At 43.6% G+C, this 21,086-nt stretch overlaps 1 protein-coding gene across 8 annotated transcripts in view; it reads right to left on the bottom strand.

Annotated features, from left to right (window-relative positions):
• Nucleotides 1–21,086, bottom strand: part of PCDH19 (protocadherin 19) — a 127,932-nt gene that overhangs the window by 18,647 nt on the left and 88,199 nt on the right. The window lies entirely within an intron of this gene.

The raw sequence follows: 21,086 nt of genomic DNA, 5'->3' as shown, positions 1-21,086 counted from the left end.
TTTAAAGGTGACATTTTAAAGGGGCATTTTATTGCATTTTTTATTATTATTATTATTAACAGGCTGAAGTTCAATTTCCAACAGGTTGTGTGTCATTTGCTTTTTGCTGCTGCTGCTGCCAGAACTAAAACCTAAAGGGAAACAACTTACGATAGGAAATAAATTAAAATGGGTTTGTCTCATGTGTCAAGCTGCTTAGAGTCAGCATTTTTGTTTCAGTAACCAATGCTAAAAGGCACTCTGCTTTAACTTTGTTCAACATGAAAAATCCGAGCATAAATTCTACATCTGGGATTGCCATTTGTTTGTATTTTTGTTGATTTTTACATTTTGCTTAATTCCCTGTTGGCCTCCCACACAATTGCAGAGGCTTTGTAAATAACCAGCACCACCTCCTTCCACTGAAGATTAAATTTGTCACTTCCAGCACTTGATCTCCATTCGTATGGGAATAATAAAGATTCTCTCCCTACCGTCTGCTCCAGAACCTACGGCTGCAAATAGCAGCATTTCCATTGTTGATACACAGGATAATATTTTACACTTCTACAGAATCTTTTATCCATGGATCTCAAAGCTCTTTACAAAAACTAAGGATCACATTTTCAATCTCTGCTCAAAATCATATCTGGTAGGATTGTCACGGGGGAATCTATCCCCCAATAGTGGCCAGATCACTATGCTGGGGTTTTGATCAGTGGATCTGCATAGTTTGTGAACCCGCTGGCCACACTCACGGCACACACAGGGTGTGGAGTTCCCTACACAGCCACTTTGTGGCCAGTCCTCCATATGGAGAAGAAATTCCGTGGTTCTGCATCTTTTTCAGTACTCCCACACCCAAGCAAGGGAACACATTTTCCCCTTGTACATCACACAGTTCTCTTGTGAACTTGGAAATATTATCCCCCTTCTACAAATGAGGAAATGAAGCACATAGAGGTTAAATGACTTGTCTGAAGCACTAATGTGAATCTGTGGCAGAGCTGGGAATAGAATCCAGGAGTCTTGACTCTCACTGCCTTGTCCTAAGAACTAGACCATTTAATACAGATAACATCCCAGGTTTTTTCAGTATATGCTTTTGACTCTAGTGTTTTCTTCATTTGATCAGAACTTGTAGCTGAAGACAACTCAGTAAACCTTTGCAAAGCACACACATTTCATTCAAAATTATGTAGCAGAGGTTCTCAAACTGTGGTCCGCGAGCTCCATTCAGGTGGTCTGCGGATAGTTCCCTTAAGGTGCGTGCCTGGGTGGCCGCACACAAGAGAATGAAGGGCCACCCACCTAATTAATGGAACTGTGCAGGCATGGCTCCACTAATTAGGTGCCTGGACCCCGGAGAAGACACACATGTAAGGTGAGGTGGTGGCCTTGGGGAGACTAGGGGGCAGGTGGGATGAGAAGAGGGGGTGGGGGGAATTTGGGGTGTGCAGGGCTGCAGGGGCCAGAGAAAGAGGCGACTTTCCCTAGCTCCAGGGCTGCGGCTGCCAGGGAGAGACGGCCCTCCTTCCCGGCTCTCCTTCCCAGCTCGGGGGCTGCTGCGGTGGGGGAGAGAGGGAGAGACCCCGCCCCCCTCCTCCCAGCCCAGCTCGGTGGCTGCCACAGCAAGGGAGACTCCCTCTCCTTCCCAGCCCCAGCTCGGGGACTGCTGTGGCGGAGGAGAAAGGGCACATCCATTGCATTAGAAAGGTAAGACTACGGATATTAAAATATGAGTTGTGTGCTTTTATTTATAGAACAAAAAAAGTTAATAATTAAGTTTTTTTAATATAGCGCTTTTATCCAAAGCGCTTTACAATAATTAGCTAATTGTACAAACATTTGGAAAGATCATTTAGTGGTCCGCCGAGACCCTCAGCAATTTTCAAGTGGTCCAAGAAAAAAAAAGTTTTAGAACCACTGTTATGTAGCATATTCTTATTGTAATTTGTACACAAATAAACAAACCAATGTGGTCAAGAGTTAATGTTAATAATAATACAATAATGCATTCAGTCCTTGCCAGTTTGATATACTGAACCCCACAGAGGTGCAGACTCAGCTTTGGTTTGCTTCCTGTCCATCTGAAAACAGTTCATTTTGATGCTTTGTACTTCTGTGCACATAACCTCAGCTTTTCAAATACATTTGTATTTCCACCACATTCTAGCACAAGGGCGGCTGATAAAAATTCTCAGCACATAGCACAATGCACCAAAATATGAGCAGCTTAACACTTATAGAGAATCAGCTAGTAAAAAGCAAACCTAGAAAAAGAGAGAAAAACCAATTCATTGAAAATCTATGTCTAAAATGTTAGCAATTTCTCTACATCACAGCAGCTACCTCACTGTACAAAAGGCAATGTTGACTGGCTGTGCAGGAGGTCTGGATTTCAGTAGCCTTTTCTACAGTGTTTTCAGAGAATGATGCGCTCAGCTTTACATGCAGAACAACCTGCATTAGGAGCTGCCTAAATACTCTTATACTTTGATTATGTTACTTTCAGTTACTGCTCTGTCTGGGAGGTGAATGGTTCCCTCCTTTGGCTTGTTATAGACAAATGGTTAGGTATTTGTTTTCGGAAAGTCATCTATAGCCTGCATAGAAGAACTGACTGGAATCCATGAATAGCAGGAGTTGGGAAGAACTGGGGAATGTTACATTTATGGACATTGTTTGATTTCTTTTAAGAAGAAAATTAGTGATTGTGAAAGATGCAGGACTGACTCCCTGTTTATTCACAGAACTGGTACAGTGCAGGAAGCATAACTGATAGCTTTGCCATGTTGTTCCTATCCCCCACAACATGCTTCAACTTTGTTCTGGAGACCATCTCAAAAAGTAAGATGGCGGCTTCACCTCTCTGCCACCTAACTTACTGGACTCACTACAGGTTTCAGATGTGCACAGATAGCCACTAGGAACTGGACTGACACAAGCTAATTCCTTTTGCAAAAGCCACAAAATGGCAGACAACAACTACTTTGGCTCCCTTCAGTTGAGGATTGGACTGGGCTCTCAGATACCATGCTGATCAGCATGGCATGGATGACCAGTACTTAATCTGAAGTAATATTTTACTCCATTATACATGCCAAGGGCAGGTGTGCTAGAGGTAAGCACAGGAATTTCCTTTCCTCTTCCAGTGCACCTCTGCAAGAGGCAAACATAACTGAGTTTCTAGTGCTCCAGCAGTGCTAAGCACTGATCCCAGAAAGATGATGTTAAGGTACGTGACCATAGCTCCAACCCTTCTATGCACTAGCCTGCGGCCACCATGGAACAGGCTGAACCCCAAGGGAGGAGTACCTGTAGAACTGGAGTAATAACTGCCTCTCGTTCCCCTGAGATATTCTGTATGCTCCTGCACCATTCAAGCACAAAGCCTCCAGGCAGTGTTGTTCTCCCTAGCGTAGCTCCAGTTCACCCAGCCATCACAGCACCCACAATAGTTATTCACATTCATGTACTGTTTCTTTAAAGCAGTATTTTTAAACTATCCAAAATAATAAGACAGGAAATTCTTTACAGCTCTAGGCTTGCCTGAGTCAATACAATTGTTATCGTCTGTACTAAAAACATTCCTAATGTGAGGAGCAAAGCACAGGTAATAATCACACAGTGCAGTGCACACAATGCATAAACAACAGGGAGGCAGCTGGCAGCAGGGGACTTCCTGGAACTGGGCAGGAAGATTGCCTGGATCCTTGAATGAGCAAAGTGGGAGCAAGCAATCTGACAGAGTGGATGGAGGGGAGGGGTGGGGGGGTCACTGATCCATGAAGGAGGCACCCAACAGGAAGTAAAGGGAGGAGAGAACAAAGGAGTGGCTGGGAGCAGTAAAGAGGCAACAGCTTTCCTTCCTGCAGCAAGGCAGACAATCGACAGCTCTGCTGCCTCCATCTCCTCTCTGCTCCACTACGTGGGAGACCCCGAGCCATGGAGCAGGCACCTGAACCCAAATAGGACCACATGCATGTGACTGAATGATGGTATTTCCTGAACCCAAATGCACTGGTCTAGGAAAAACTGGGAGGAATAAGCAAGCTAAATCTGATCTGGCATCATGGAATTCGGACCACAACCTCGGGCTTTAAAAAAGTCTCAATATAGGGGTCAGATTTTCCAAAGAGCTCAGCATGTTGGAAGCTGAGTGTGTTTGAAATTAAGGTCCTAGTTCTGCTGAAAATCAGCCATAGAGGACCATATGTTGTTAGACAATGTTGTAGCTAGGGATCACTGAATGAGCAGCATCAGCTCAGCAGGTTAAATACTGTAAAGAAGGCTATGATTATGCAGTCTTCCATGCAAGAAGTGTGAACCCCCTAATAAAAGGCAGCACATGCACAAAGTAGGTTTTTCCCTAAATCTCCCTGACCCTGGATTATATTCAGAAATTTAACCCAGAACAAAACACCATGGGACAGGATTATACTTAAAACAATTCAACATAATGCTTAATCCCTAACACTTTCCTAAAACAGCTACCCTCAGAACACTTCCCTTCTCTCGACTGCCTCTGCCTTTTATCTTGCCGAGTTGGAACTAATGAGATACACCTGGCCTGGCAGATACAGCAAAAAGCTCTGCATCTCCACACAGGGTCCCTCTTACACAAATGAGAGGAATTACTTCCGCATGGGCAAAAAGTGCTGCCTTGGGAGCCTGCTGGAGCCATTACCCTACCTTATCAGGAAGGTGTGCAAGCGCAGCATATGATCTCCTGGAAAGATCTCCTTGCATGTTCCTACTCAGGACTTTGGAACAGCCCAAGTAGAGTCAGCCCCCGAAGACTCCATCCCAGGTTTTACACAAGACCAAGTGCCTGCTGGGACATGATATTGGGGAGCATTTGGTCAGTTCTATACACACCTCCAGCCCAGATGGATGTTTCCAATGAAGCTGTTAGCATTTCACCTTAATATTGATTCCTACAATGTGATCCTCAGTGATCTAAGACACTACAGCACTTCTGGAGCCTAATCAGAAAGACAGTGGGCTACTGCTTTTAAGTCAGACAACAGGGGAAAAAAAACAGTCAGAGCTGAGCATAATCCCTAATATAGAAAAATAAATAAATAACCAATCCAACCACCTCTGGAATAAATAGACTTCTCAAAGAGTAAAATAAAGCCCATGTTGAGCTCCAGATTTCAAACCATCTCTGTTCCCACCTCAGGGGACTAGCACAAAGGCAACTTACAATGAGCCCCAACCACACACATGTTGTGGCCGTATTGATTTTAAAGGCCTGAGCCATGCAGTCTTCAGACACACAGACTGGCGAGGAATGAAATTGCTTCAGAAAGGTCTGGTGGAGGAGAGAAACAAACCTGTTCCCATCTGCATAAAAAAGGTATAGCCCATATTGGTAAGGGCGGGGGGGGAGGGGGGGGGGAGAGGAAGATAGAGGAGAAGGGGAAATGGGAGCCAGGGAAGAGACTGGAACAGCATTGATCTAAAGCAACGAACTGGCACTGCAGGCATTAAATTGTGTCAGAACAGTGCCAGTTAGGCCCCCAGCATGTACCAAGCATGACTACCTCACAACTGCAGCTTGCTTAGCATGTCAACCTTTTTTTTTTTTTTTTTTTTTTTTTTACAAAAATCTATTGCAGAAATACTTCACCAGCTTCACGTACAAGTCATAAGAGAAAGGGTAATAAACATCCGTTAGTCAAAAATCAGACCAAGATATTGGTCCCCAGAGAGGTAAAAATCACCATCATTACACTAATACAGTGTTTCTTGACCTGAGCAGCTGACACCTGAGGGACTGATCCCCATGATTCCTTATTGATAGGGCCTTATCAAATTCACAGCCACGAAAAATGTGTCATGAACCATGAAATCTGGTCTTTTGTGTGCTTTTACCCTATACTATACAGATTTCCCAGGGGAAACCAGCATTTCTCAAATTGGGGGTCCTGACCCAAAAGGGAGTTGCAAAGTTATTTTAGGGGAGGTCACGGTATTGCCAACCTTACTTCTGTGCTGCTTTCAGAGCTAGGCAGCTGGAGAGCGGCGGCTGTTGGCCGGGTGCCCAGCTCTGAAGGCAGTGCCCCATACCATGCCACCCTTACTTCTGCTCTGCTGCCTTCAAAGCTGGGTGGCCAGAGAGTGGTGGCTGCTGACTGTCCAGCTCTGCAGGCAGGAGCACAATAGTAGGGATGGCAATACCATACCATCCTTACTTCTGTGCTGCTGCTGGCGGCACCTCTGCCTTCAGAGCTGGGATCCCGGCCAGCAGCTGCCACTCTCCAGCTGCCCAGCTCTGAAGACAGCGCTGTCACTAGCAGTAGCACAGACGTAAGTGTAGCAGTACTGCTACCCTTCCTACAATAACCTTGCAACCCATCCCCACCCCCAAACTCCTTTTTGGGTTACGACCCCTACAATTACAACACACTGAAATTTCAGATTAAAATAGCTGAAATCATGAAATTTATGATTTTTAAAATCCTATGACCATGAAATTGGCCAAAATGGACCATGAATTTGGTAGAGCTCTACTTATTGACTTCTGTGGACTTTCTTTCAGGCTCTTAGACAAGGTGAACAAGACAAGACATGGGAACAGTGAGGAGAGGTGTGAAAAGATTCTCTGAGAGAACAAGGTAGGGAGAATTCCTGGAAGCAGTGAGTGATCTGAACAAGGAGAAAGGGAGACAAAATGTAGAGGGCCACATGAATGACGGAACAAAGCCGGGCATGGGGGAAGGAGATGAAGGGAACAGTGAGAAGGATCTGGAGTGGTGACAAGAGCAAGAGAGGCAGCGATAAGAACCAAGAGTAAAAATATGTTCAGCAAATGGGGACTAGAGTCTGTAGGGCTTTGAAGATGAGGATCTTGACTGCAATGCCATAGAAAACAGCATATGAACGGAGAGGGGGGAAGTGAACAAGGCAGAGGAAGAGGAGGAGGAAAGGGGAGAATGACAACATTTTGGATTGGCTGGAGGGATCAATGGGAGGAAGTGAAGAGGCTGGAGAGGAGACAGTAACAGTCAAGATGAGAGATGAGTAGGCATGGACAAGGGCTACAGCAGTGGAGACAGAAGGGCTGACATGACTGCAAAGAAGCAACACCCAGGAGATAGCCTGATGTGTAATAGTCTGGACCCACAGAACCCTTCCTGTCCGTAGGTGCAAGGAGCAGCTTTCACTGAACTCTAGAACACAAGGGGCTGGGGGAAAGAGAAGCTGTTGCAGCCACAAAGTAATGAGGAAAATATCAGGGCTTGTTATGGTGCTTGGGCATTTCTACAGACTCATGAATTCATGACACCAGTGATATACTGCAGCCTCCACAGTATGACAAAACTCAAACAGTCTGCAATCGAATTCCAGACACAGGAAGCATGCCCCCTGCTCCACCCTGCTCTCTCCATTCACCCCTTCTAGTCTTTTCTCTTTCCCTCTTTTTTACTTTCACTATATTTGGGGAGAAGGTTGGGGGAGGTGAGAAAAAGATTGTTGTGGCCCCAGTCCTGGGATGTGGCTGAGGAGTCCTCAGTACAGCCCAAAAGTGTGGGGGGGGAGGGGGGAAGGGGGGGGAGTGTTTAACGCAACCTTTATATCCCCTGGATCCCAGGGCAGTTCCTGGATGTAAGTTAGAGCATCTGCAAAGACCATTCCTGAAGCTAGGGTTAGTCAGGCATAAAGAAACCAGAGCCATGCCCTTTCTCCCTGCCACCGCACTGGAGCTGGCAGGGCAGTGGTGTAGGTGATATCATGATGGCTCTAGAGTCTAGACCAATGGTCCCGAAACTGTGGGGGTGCACCTCCTAGGGGGGCTTGCAGGAAGATTCAGGGGGCAAGGTGGGGCCCAGGTCAAGCATGGGGGAACACGGGGGAGCGAGCACCACCTAGCTCTGCTCTGCCCCCAGCTCCACTCCAGCCCCAGTTTTGGCTCCTGGCCCCAGCCCTGGCCACGGCTCCTGGCTCCAGCAGCAGCTCCTGACTCTAGCAGTGACTCCGCTCCTGGCCCCAGTTCCTTGAGAGGGCATGGGCAGATTACATTACGGGTAAGGGACGGGGAGTGACAAAAAAGTTTGGGGACCACTGCTCTAGACCAACCCAAGAGTCACTCACATTGAAAGAATTCTCCACTGGCCAGGTAAGCCAGCTCTCAAACTGCTATGTGCCAACAAAACAGCACAAAGCAGCTGTTCTGGCCTCATAAGTCTCGCAACCTTGTGGCTGCTTTACAGGGTTCTATGCCATGGAAGACTCCCTCTTGCCCCGGAGGCTTTACATGCCACCTTCTGCCTGGCACAAGGTGTTGCTTTACAGATGTGAGTCGCAGCAGGGGACCTGTGAAGAAACAAACCCCAAAATGGCTTTTAAATCCCACCATCGAGCAGGTACACGTGTACAGTTTTGTTTGGGGAGGTACATGAAGGCCTGTGCCCCAAATCATCTGTATTTGTAGTGCCTGTGGCAGTTAAGTAAGTGTTAACTGAAGCCTCTGCACTTCCCCTTTTTTTTCCTCCTATTCACAATCATTCTCCTATTCACCTGAGTTCACTCTAGCCCTGTACAACATGAAAACGGATTGAAAAGATGGCCCATTCAGCTCCCTGAGCAACTGAATTATCTTCAATTGGATCTCTAGTGCTGGCCAGAGGCAAAGTTAAAACATACCGAGGTGCAAGTGCTAGGGGATTTAATATTTCTGATAAATGGTGGGATGACATGTGCTGTTATACCTTCTACAGTGCAATTTGGGCAATCACAATAGTCCCTGGAGTTTCCATTTTTTAAAAGAAAATCAGTTCAATCCAAGTCAGAGGAGGTTTGGAGAGGCAAATAAGTAGGGCTCATTTGTGCTACACACGGGGAGCAAAGAAAAGAAGCAGGGAGTCACATGAAAATGGAAAATAAGAAAGAAAAGGTTAAAAGGACACTCCAAGACTGACTGGGGCTTCAGCATGTGTATTCTGGCCTGTGTGATGGAGGAAAAGTACGTGACAAAGTGCTAGACTTCACTGAAGCACCTGATGCCATTTGGATTGTGTGGGTGTCTACAAAGGGAATGCCTGGGTGAAGTACAGACTGCAAATGATTCCTGGTGTCTCAGGATCCAAAGCAGCTTGCTATGGACTGATTAGAGCCAAGTCAAGCAAGTAGTAGGCAGGGGAAATGAAGATGCTAATATCCTAACTGAGATGTTTTGAATGATTGTGGCTGCATACTGAAAGGCGAGAAGGGATATTGTGCGTAAGCACACATGCATGGGTGAGAGACAGAGATCTGGAGGAAGGGAACTCCAGAAATTCGCCAAACATTTTGCAACACAGGAAGCACACAGCTTCTTTTTGAGTTGAGCTCTGGTTATTTGTCTAAAATATGAAATAAACAGAGTGGTGGCTGCTTTTTCCACACCATTGATCATGTTTTTGAGCCACATGAAGATGGTTTATAGGGAAGTCTGTGCAAGGGGACATATAAGTGTTAATATTTATTAGTATATCTAATTTTCGCTACCCATTACCATAAGTACCCTCATATGAAAGTATGGCATTATCTTGATGTTTCAGTGTTTTTTCAGCAACCGTATGGTTATACTGTAATCATGATGACACTGCTGCTGGGTACAGCAAACAGCACGATCATTAAAAAATTCATTTCAAAATCTTCCTGGAAGCTAATACATTTTACAGCAGTTTCAATCCTTTCTCATTGCAACAAAGAAAAGCTTAGTTCCAGACAAATTAAAAGTAAATTGATTGCCTTAGGGGAATCTATTCAAATATCACTTTTCCATGTTAAAAATCTTTTCCTGAAACAAGAAGGGGAGAGCTGAGAAGAGCTAGAGAGCACACACAAGAGAAACTATCTGGGATGGTAAATCATTAAATCCCTGTTTGAAAAACCAGAGGGGGGAGGAGGAGGGAGAGAAATCAAACTTAAAGTAAAATGCAAATGTGTCACTGGGGTGCAGGCCTAACATTTGTGCTGGAATTTATGAATAATAAATATGAATAAATAGTAAACATGAAGGGATCAAACACTGCCATTGATGTTTACTTGTGGTTAGCCATCTTTCATGGACAACTGCAGTATTTTACACTTTTCTTTAAGATTCTTTTCCATCTGACATCTTTATTTTCATTAAAACATACTCAATACAAGGCATTATCCATTCTCTCAGTGTAAATACAGGGTTCTGACCAAGCAGGAAATTTACAGAGTCCTCTATGTCGCGCAGAGCCTGGCTATTTTTATGCAGAAGGCCAGCCCCTGTCCCCAAATACAATCCTTTGCATCAGGCAATTGCAGAAATTGGAAAGTGTGGGTGAAGAGCTATCCTGGACCTGTCCTTTTAAAACACACACTCTTCCTTCCTCTTCTCCCTCCCACTTGAGGTCACACATGAAAAAGGTGCAAAAATACACGCCCAACTTTTGCAATGTGCAAACTATGGGCTCAGTTGTGAGCCAGCCTACCCACTCCAACCTACAAGCTGCAGACATTGCCCTGGCTGGGGGGGGATGACAGGGGAGTAGCTGCCATCCAGCTGCTACTTCCTATCCTGCAGAGGTGAGTGGGTGGAACCTCTGATTCCCAATTTGCTTCCTCCTGGGACAGTGCACCTGTGGGCTGCCCCTAATCAGGGGGGAATGGAAAGTGGTGATCTAGTGCTATGTGCGCAAAAGGGAGGCCAGCTGCTAAAAATATACCTCGGTACCAGTACCAACTTCACTGAGAGACGTCTGTCCCTCACTTTCATGGCACAAAATTCACCCCCAAATGTTTTGCTTTAAAATAAAGAAATAAGTGCTATAGTGCAGGAAACTAATTTAAAGTTAACTCAGGAGTTGCTCTTATTACAAAACAGAACAAACCACACAGCAGCCTTCACTTCAAAAAATGCAGCATTTGCTTATCTGTGATAACAGCAGTTTTTCCCCCCTAGCAGCAATGCCCATCCTGGGGGAGGATTCCCAGGACAGATATGGGAACGGGTCCTGTACAATGTCAACCCTGCAGGGATGATACAGACACAATGGCCCCTACTGCCCAAGACTCCCATAACATTTTTAATAGAGCAATATTCCAGCCCCATAAGGATATTATATTATGCAACCCCATCCTCCCTTAACCCAGATTCCAGGCTAGATACAATTCTACTGTCTTCAAGGAGCTACATTAACCTACACCAGCTGAGGCTCTGACCCTTAGTCTATTTTTGCAGAAGGGTTGGGGATGAGGGATTTGTTGGTATTGGTTAGCGAACAGTGATCCACTGTATTAAGTTCCAGATAAAATAATAAGCTCTAGCAATTGCAAACAGTCCCCAACCACAGATCATCATTTGCTTATAAATTAAGACTCTGCACCTCTCCCTTATCTACCCTAATGGCTTGATGTCAGGAAACAAGAGCCGGGGAATACTGTATTATATTTTTGACCTATGGGCTTTTACAGAGCCCTCTGCCTTTACTAATAAGAAACCTCCAATCCAGGCAGAAATGTAATCCTGCCACGGCTTCTCTTGTAAAATGTTTAGAGGCTACTAATAGTCGAGGACAGTGACAAATGCTTTTTACTGCAATGAGGATTTTTTTTAAACTTCCCTGTTTGGGGTTTATGAGTTGAAAATGTTTATGCTTTTAACCCCGTGTTGCCCATTCCAATACAGGAGGTCAACAATGTTTGGACAAAGCAATCGCTCACAAGGAATGATTTTAATGAAACAAGGGATCTGAACTAGGCTAGTTTATTATTCAATTTTTGATAGAGACCAAGGTTTACATGCAGCTTCAGTAAAGAATTTTTGCAGTGTTCAACAGACTAGGCATAATGAGCCTGGCAGATGTAAATCAGCATAGCTCCAATGAAGTGCAATGGAGCTATGCCAATTTATACCACCTGGGGATCTGGCCCAATATCCTTATTTTTTCCCTGACCTATGTTACCATTAATAATTTCCTTTTCTTCTGATTAACTGTACTTGTACAGAGAATGAAAACACACACCCAGTTACATCTACGGTACCTTTTAAACTGTAAATTAGGTGGATACGAACAGATTTAGTGCAGGGGGAAGGAACAAGTTCTGCCATAAAAACAGGTTTTTTTGACAATCTAAGAAGCTTTCTGGAAACTGGGATGTTGTGGGAAGGAAGTAGATCACCCAAAGGAATGTTGAATTCTGGACACACTTTTAGTGTAGTATAGGATTAATGCTGGCTGTTCCCCCTTATCTGGGGACTGTGGATCAAATCATGCCTTAGTCATGAGGTGAAATTCACTCCTGTGCATAGGACCAGCACAGTACACCATTTAAACCCCAATTAAGACCCCCTTCCCCGGCCTTTTATTTATTTATTTTTTTAAAAAACATGAGTGATCCATAGAGCTTGCGCTGGCCTCTTGCATGGGGAGAATTTCACCCCTGAAATTCTGCTCCCTACATATCTACTGCGATATTTTATATGGGACTCATCTCCATAGAACTGAGCCAATAGGGCTGCTTACAAGAGCGCAATGAGAAGGATTTGTCCCTAAGAGAAGAATAAACTCAATAATCTGATAGGTCTTTTCCATCTTTAACTATTATGATCCTATGATTCATCTGTGCAGCACCCATTAATGCTAATGGGAGTTACTATACTGCATGCATCAAGAGAAGAATACAACCCTTTGACTTCATTACTGAAATTCAAATTCATTAGCACAGGATACAAAGGGATTGTCCTAAATACACTCTTTGTTATATATTTTCATGTTAATGTAACCATTTAAGTGTATTATACCCTGCAGAGCAGGAAACATTTCTAGCCTGTTTAAACACATTTCCCACAATTGGGAGCAAAACTTTGTCTCCCTTTATGCCTTTGACAACAGCTGTCTTCAGTTTAATGGGACTTTAGCAGACAAAGCAAATTAATCCAAAGGTGACTTTTCTATCCTATTGTCAAATCTTAAGCAGCCAAATTCAAGTATTCTGTGTCATGTAACTCAATGCAAACCCCGTGTCCAAACTGAAACTACAGCAATGAATCAAATTACCACCATATTCTGGTAAAAATCCCCCCAAAAAAACAGAAATTATAGCTCGGAAAGATAAGAAGATATGCCAAGTTGATTTGATCTGACCAACAAATGGCAAGGTCCTCAGAATATTTCATCTTAGTTTTATCTTATCCTTATCCTAATTAAAGTGAAAAAGCCATCCTTCCTCATACCCCCTTCTTGTGAAGCTGGCTCAGAAGATGCTGTTACTGTTATTGTAATGAAAGTGCTTAATTTCAGATGAGAGGCAAAACCTAGGACCTCATGCCCAGATGTGGTCCGTTAAGATCCATGGCTCTTTGTACAGTGGACTGGAATCCAGGCCAAATTCCACTTTGGGTCATTACATTCTGCTGCCCTAACTGAGCCATGGAATTTAATTACATATGCTGTTGTTCACTATTAAACAGGTGTTGTGACCTACCCCAGATGTGACTGCATTTAAGTGGTGGTGTAACTGTTCTTGTATGTGTAAAGTGTGTACGATGCTTCAAGTTCCTTTAGGATAGAAGCTGCTATAGAAATGTAAGGTTCAAGTTTCTACAATCTCATTGTAAACATCATTTAAACACTTTATGCTTTCAAGAGTGATAGGAAAAGTAGGGATAGACAGCTTCAAAGGCAGGGAGGGAGTCTCAAGCATGTTTGCTACTATGCACATCCCCAGATCCTTGGACAAATCAAAAGTCCCCCCGCCCACCCCCCACTACCCAGGACACTTGGCCCACTTAGTGTTCTCCACTTTGGAAGTAGAGCTTGAGTCTCAGGAGGCAAGACAGACTCTAGCAGTCTAGCTCCTGTTGGAGCTGCAACACGGTAACTTTTCAGCCCCCGGGGCCCTTCCAGCCAGCCTTTGACTTCAGCAGAGAAAGATTCATTTATGTGAAAGGAAGGGGTCAGCTATTTTGGGCTGATATAAGAACACTGGGAGTGAATCTGGGAGTGAACTGCCAATGTGGAGTGAAGTTAGATGGTTTGGATGGTGGAGAAGTTGGAGGGGAATGTAGTATGTTGTTTAACAAAGCCAGCTGCACCATCTCTAGGGGACTGAATTGGGCTGGCCCATCCCAGCTCAGCAAGATGGTACCTTTTTGTAGTGGGGACCAGTGGGACTCCATTTTAAAAAATACAAATGATGTCTCTAGCCCTTATAGGTGCAAAAGTAACCTGCAGCATGTGAATTGGGTCTACGCCGATGCCAGTGTTTCTGAGTCTGCAGACTCCTTGCATCAATAGCTCTGAGAGGTGTGAACAGCCCCACTTCATCTTAATGGAGAATTACCCCAGAAGACTAATGGTGATAACTAGAATATCTATATTGTGAACTCTCAATGAAAGCATGTAAGCAACCTACTGTAAACAGCACTTTATTCTGATACCATGAGTAGGTGGAGCTTAAATTGTGAGTGAAGTTTAGGATAGTACTGGCATATTTTTCATCCCAGTCCAATCCTTGTGACCTGCTGGGAATGAAGCCAGTCCTGAAGAAGGAAGGATTGAACTTGAAAGTGCTAGTGGGAGGGCAGCTCGGAAGAGTTCATATAATCAGAACAAAATCCTGGAATTAACAAGCTATGTGCTTAGCCGGAACTTTTTAGACGATAAGCTCTTTGCGGCAGGGACTGTGTATGCCCAGCACCTAGCCCAAGGAGGCCCTGATCCTGACTGGGGCCCTTTGGTGATCCAAAATACAAATAAATTACTCCTACATCAAAGATGAAACATAGCTTTGCATAAAATAACAACTGTTCCTCACATTTTTCAAGGACATCATTAAACTTCATTATTATCCAAATAATCAAAAAAGTATTCAATAGAACATGCAATGGCCTGCCTATTGGAAACTTACAGCCTTTATCTAACACTGGTCCTCTGTTGTCCTTCATGTAAATATTGTTGGGACGTCAGCCAAAGCCTAGGGAAGTGAGCTTCACCCTAGTGGATGGGAATCTCTAGTGTCAGATACTGTCAGCCTGACTAATGAGACCCACAGCTTGCCAAAACCTACAGCCTCGCTGTCTGTTCCAGCCACTGAATATGCTTAGAAACCCAGTGGCACCAGCCCAACAGTCTACAGATCCCAATCAGCTATCAATAGCTTAAGTGTAAGTGATTGTGTATGAAGTATGAGCCAAATGTGTTTCCTTTTTCAGTTTTAGGACCTCCAGAACTATTAGTGCACCAGTAATGCTTGCTTGGAATTAATCATATACATACCCACGAGGCAAAACATTATGAGAAGCTCTTTGTACTTGTTAGAAACACACAGCTCTGAACTCCAGAGAAAGCTGGCAGGGTTCCCAGCACAATGGGGCATTTCCCACTATTGAGTAGTACTGGGGGAATCCTCTGTTACCGAAACTGTTGGGCCCTGCTTTTCTCCGCATTACACTAGCCCCACATTACTCCAGAGAAGATGACTGTGTTGGTTTTGTGCTATTCCTTTCCTATTCTTTTGCTTTAACCCCTTTGTTCTGTGCCTAATACAGTCTCTATTTTTCACACTAGTGGCTTCCTCGTTCTGAAGAAGGGGAATATTGAGTGTAAATACACTTTCCCTGATTCTCAGCTGCATCCCGTAACCCCAAAGGTGGCAAAAAAAAATCTGCAGCTTCCTGATCTTGGGGCCAGTTTGACATAAACTGCTCTAAACTGTGCCAGCTTCCAACAGGCCCCTGGGTCCATTCTGGCATTGGGAATCAGCAGAGTACAAGGGCATTCTGGCATGCCCTCTTTCCCCAGCCTCATCTTTTACTCTGGGGGATAAAAATAGAGTATGCAAGCTCTGTGTCTCCCTAGGGATACCCCTATGCCAGTGAAAATCCTCAGCTGGCTGGTTAGGCTGGCTTTACGGCCTTCTTTGGGTATATCTACATTGCAAAAAATAAAAATAAAAAATAAAAAAATCACCACCATCACCACCACACACACACGGCAGTAAGTCTCAGAGCCCAAGTCTACAGACTCAGGTTCACACTACAGCACTGAAAATAGCCCTGTAGACATTCTGACTTGGGCTGACTCGGGCTCTGAAGTCCAGGGAGAGGAATCCCAGACTTGCTGCCATAGGTTTGGAGTTTTTTTCAGTGCAGACGTATTCTGTCTCCAGAACAGTGCAAGGGAAACCGAAAGGACAGGGAAGTGGCCCATTAAATTCAGCAGACGGTTAGTTCTAGCAATTGAGCTTATCCTCGTAAATTAATAGCATGCCATCGTATCATTATATATATATATATATATATATATATATATATATATATATATATATATATATATATATGATAAAGCCAGTATGTCATCATAGGTCAAACCTGAGACCTTAATACAAATCCAGGGGAAATTACTTTACCGATGAGATATGTTGCAAGCTCAGCTCCCAGTAGTCTTGGTGCAGTCCCTCTCTGACTGATCATAGATTCAGAAGGGCTAAATTAACTAATCGGTTTCATGCTGAAAACCAGAGAGGTATGGCAAAACGACTGAACAAAAGAAATGAAAAACAATCACATTTTCATAATTTGTGTAAATATTCTGAGGAAAACAGTTGGCTCCATGGTGGCTTTTGTAGTTCTCCAACACAAAGATGGTGAAAGTTTCTCACAAGGAACCTGTCACTTGGAAACTATATAATATCATTCTGATGTCAGAAATGCACAGCACTGCTGGACTGAGATCAGACCTAGGGTGGTGCTACTTTTTTAAATCCACGAAGAAGAAAACAATATATGTGCTGACCTTTGATTCCAACAGCGGTAAGGGGGTATTGCAGATTCAAGTCTTCCTGGTCCCACACTCTACTAAGTCTTGCTTATTTCTCTGACTAGATCCTCAGCTGGTGTCAACTGACATAGCCCTACTGAAGTCAACGGAACTACACCAATTGACACCAGTTGAGAGTCTGGCCCTCAAAGTTCAATTTTTCGTTTTTCCTCCTTTCTCAGTTCTCCTTTATCGGAACAAAAACTAACCAATCCCCAATTCCATCTCTTTTCAACTACTGAGGTCCAAAAACATTTGTAATGGATGCCAACTCCAGGGTAGAGTCAGACCAACCTAAATAAGGAGAGAAGACTGTCTGGAATCTAGATCTCTGCTGGTTCCCCCCATACCTAGTTCTAATCCTCCTCTCTTAGCACACAAGCTCTTGCCTGCTCAGTCAGCACAGCACAGCACAGATCTGCCACACAAGTGCCTTCCTTCAATTTCAATAGCAATTGGAAGAATAGAGGGTAGATGCTAATGACCTCCAACATGCAGGATTAAAGTGGCTTATGGTCAGCAAGGTGATCTTCTCACTCAACATCTCACCTCTCAGTGTGACTTCAAGCTATTTCTGATAAGTTAACCATGTAGCACCAATCCAGCTATGGGTAGGCAAGATGGAGTCTATTTGGCCTTGTACATCTTTCACAGAAACACTAGCTAAGTTCCAAGGACAGCATTGTTATTTCTGGTGAAGGTGTAAAAGGCGGACAGAACCCAGCTCAACTTTCAGATTCCAAGCAATATGCAACACTGACAGCTAGAAAAACATCTTTTGCACTGAGCAGATTTGATCTGGAATCATAGAGTTAATAAATATGGAACCCCACAACATTATTCAGACTGAGTCACCTTTCTGACCAAACCTTTTAAGCACCACCGGAGTCTGAAGACCAGCCAGCCAGAGTCCTAATGTAAGTCTTAAACACTGCTAGTTATTTAGGCTGGCTTCCATCGTATCCAAATTGCAGCACTGCTGTAAGGGAATGAAACAGCACTGCAGTAAACTGGTGTAATTTGGGAGTTTCAAATACACTTGGTTAAAGGAGGAGAGTAAGCTTCATTATATTCAAGCTCACCACAGCCCCTTATCCTGCATTCCCCATGCAGGCAAGGCTCCCAGTGAATCAGCAGGCATTTTAATGCTATCTACCACACTCCAGGAGAGGCAGGAATACAATCCTCGCAGGGAAGGAGTTTACTGTTACTGCTGGCGAATATTTTAAGTTTGCATATGTTCCTCTGTACGACGCCAGCCTGATTTTCCCTTTGTGTTCAGTGATAGGGCTGCCACTTCCAAGGCAGCAAACATGGTCCTGTGGAAATTCTGCTTGAGAATCTCTGCAGGGAACCTACCTCATGCCTCCTCCCTGTCTGTGGCGCACAGATGTAAGGCTGTCTCTGCCACTGTGCACTCTCTTCATTTCAAAAACACTTACACATGCAGCATACATTAGAATTAAAAAACCATTAAACCTTGGAAAGGAAAAATTTTGACAGGATGTGTAATATACTAAGTATAATTAATTAAATTGGATGAGCCACAAGGGGGGGACGAGAGAAGAGAGGATGGAGACTGTTCTTGGAATCGGGATGCTAATGCACTAATGTTTTGTGTGTCATTTAGTAAGAAATGCACTAGGAATGCAAGAGACCTGGGTGGATGAATGAGGCTTTGAGTGATTGTGGAGAGTGGTAGCAGCCAGTTGGGCACCTAAAATGAAAAGGAAGAGGGTGATAAAAAGAAATGCAGGCAATTAAATTAATAAAAAATGATAATGAAGGCTGGAGGGGCAAATAAAATAAAAGAACAAAGGACTGGAAGCAGTAAGTTCTTTAAATACAGATACATAAAGGCACAAAGGCAACAAGGACCTGGAGACGGGAGCTGAAAAGTTACAACAAATGAGGTTAATAATATTGCAGAAGGACTAAAAGCATACAGCACCTTCTCATCCTTATCCTCAGTAGTCACAAAAGTAGCAACATTAGAGACAGAGATACATTTCCCATGTTTGGAGGGGCAAAGTTATAACAGGCTTAACAACTGCATCAGCACAGATAATTAAGCAATTAGAACTGTTGAAAGTTGACAAAGCACCAGGCCCAGACGAATTACACCCCAGAATTCTGAAGGCTGGAGCATAGCAAATAGGAAAGCCTTTGGCAACAATGTCTGGTAGCTCCCTGAGCGCAGGGGTAGGAACAACAACCTAGAGGGTTGCTCATTTACTTGCCATTTTGAAATAAAGATAAAAAAAGGGAAGCTCCAGGAAATTAGAGGCCTTTAAAAATGCCCTCCTCGGTTGTGGGTGAGGGGGACTGGAAACACTAATTATGGAGAAGATTGCTAAACATTCAGGCATGCACAATTCAGTGAGAGACAGCCTTGGTGAGTTCAGAAAGGAAGAGCAGATTTTAATGGGGGAGTGCATTCCTAGGTGGTCTTGGACAGATTTACTGGACAAATTGCTCATCCTGTAGGAGTCCCACCATGGCGATTAACACTGCCTGAGCTACATTCTTCCTTTACAAGCTACTCTACCTTACACAATATCCTGAACAATCAACCATTTTATAGACTGATGGTATGTAAGCCCAGAAGGGATCAATATGATCACCTAGCCTGATCCGCAGCATAACACAGGCCATTGAACCACACTCAGAGAGCCCAATAATTTATGGTGGAACTAGGCATATTTTTTAGAAATACATCCAAACTTGATTTAAAGTCTCTAAGTGATGGAGAATTTATCACACCCCTCAGGAATCTGCTTCAGTAGCTAATTAGCCTCACTGTTAAAAACTTGGGTCTTATTTACATTTGGAATTTTTCCCCGAGTTAAACTTGCAGCCACTATAACGCGTTATTGTCTTTGTCTGCTAGATTAAAGAACTGTCTAATATCTTCTCCCTGTACAAGCACTGGGACACTTGGTCTGTGTTGCACTAATGAGGGAAATGAACTCCAGAATCAAAGTATCTCCACTGAGAATGTCCTGCTTCCAAGCCTCCTAATTCAAATCGAAGACTGTCAGCTGGGGTCCTCCAACTGATAGCAATGTTGAGATGGTACATTGGGAGAAATGTACTAGTGGCTTCTAAGGGCCCGATATAAACCCAATTATGTCAATGGAAACACCGCCTTTGATTTCAGTGGGCTTTCAATTAGGTTCTAAGTAAAGCAGCTACAAGACAAACCATATAGTGTTTTATAGAGCAAAGCCACCAACTGTAATCATACCCAGAAGCTTCTGCTACTGTCAGTTCCTGGAGTAGAATGGTCTAGGAATGGTTGCAGGGTGTTTTCAGTAGGGGACTTTCACTTATGAAACTTTCATTTTCTGATTGTTTGCCTGAGTTAGAGTATTGCAGCCTTCAGGGACCAGTGCAAGGCACATCTATTCAGCAAGGCTTCTGAACAAGTTTTCTAATCATAATGTAGAGAGATCTACAAAGCAATGAGCAGAGAGTTTGGACTGAAGTAGCAGAGGTCATTTGACTACCCTGTACAGGTAGAATTTTTCATTTTAATTGAATATTTTTAATTAATGTGAAGTTCCCAGATGCTACAGTGATGACTGTTGTTTATAAATACCTGCATAAATAAATATATTCCCAATTAAAAAGACAGAGAGGGAGGGTGAAATAAGGCAGGATTTCCACTAGATTTCAAGAAAGCATTTGATACCGCTTTCCACCACTAGACAGAATGGCTTACCAAAGCACAATAGTGTGCTGAAGGGAGAGAGTTGATGACATGAGTTAAACATTTCTTATGAGACAAGAAACAGTGTCCATGAAATGAAATAGCTCAAGGCGGAATGATGTCACAAATGAGCTACAAACAAAAGGCTGGTACCAGGGCCATTTGTGTTTCCCTTGCACATAAATGAGTTTGATATGGGCATGGTTACATGTGTTAACAGCAACACTGGAGGGCAACAAAACTTTGAAACAAGACAGACAAATTCAATTTGTGTTGAATAGTTCAGACTGCTGGGTTAACATGTGGCTCATAGAATTCCACAGAGACAAGCTCTATTGCAAAGTAAATAAGGTCTATAAATCAATAAGTCTGCAGGACCAAAATTAAACAGAGAATCATTTCAGAAGAAGCACACGTCAGAACAAATGCAGAACATGAAAACCAAACTTGAGGGAGTTGCAAGGTAGAGTCTGTACACCCTTAAGTCCCCTTAAGATGGTTTCTGAGGAGCTTAGTTTAAGGAAACCAAAAAGCTAAGCAGAATGAAGCATCAAGACCCACGCTGTGATTCAAGTGAAGTATTTTGGTGAGCAGAACTGTCAGTG

Source organism: Chrysemys picta, chromosome 9 (assembly GCF_011386835.1).
Source record: "Chrysemys picta bellii isolate R12L10 chromosome 9, ASM1138683v2, whole genome shotgun sequence".
Lineage (NCBI taxonomy): Eukaryota > Metazoa > Chordata > Testudines > Emydidae > Chrysemys > Chrysemys picta.
Note: the sequence above shows the minus strand (reverse complement) of the source record. Positions and strands in the feature narration are given on the sequence as shown.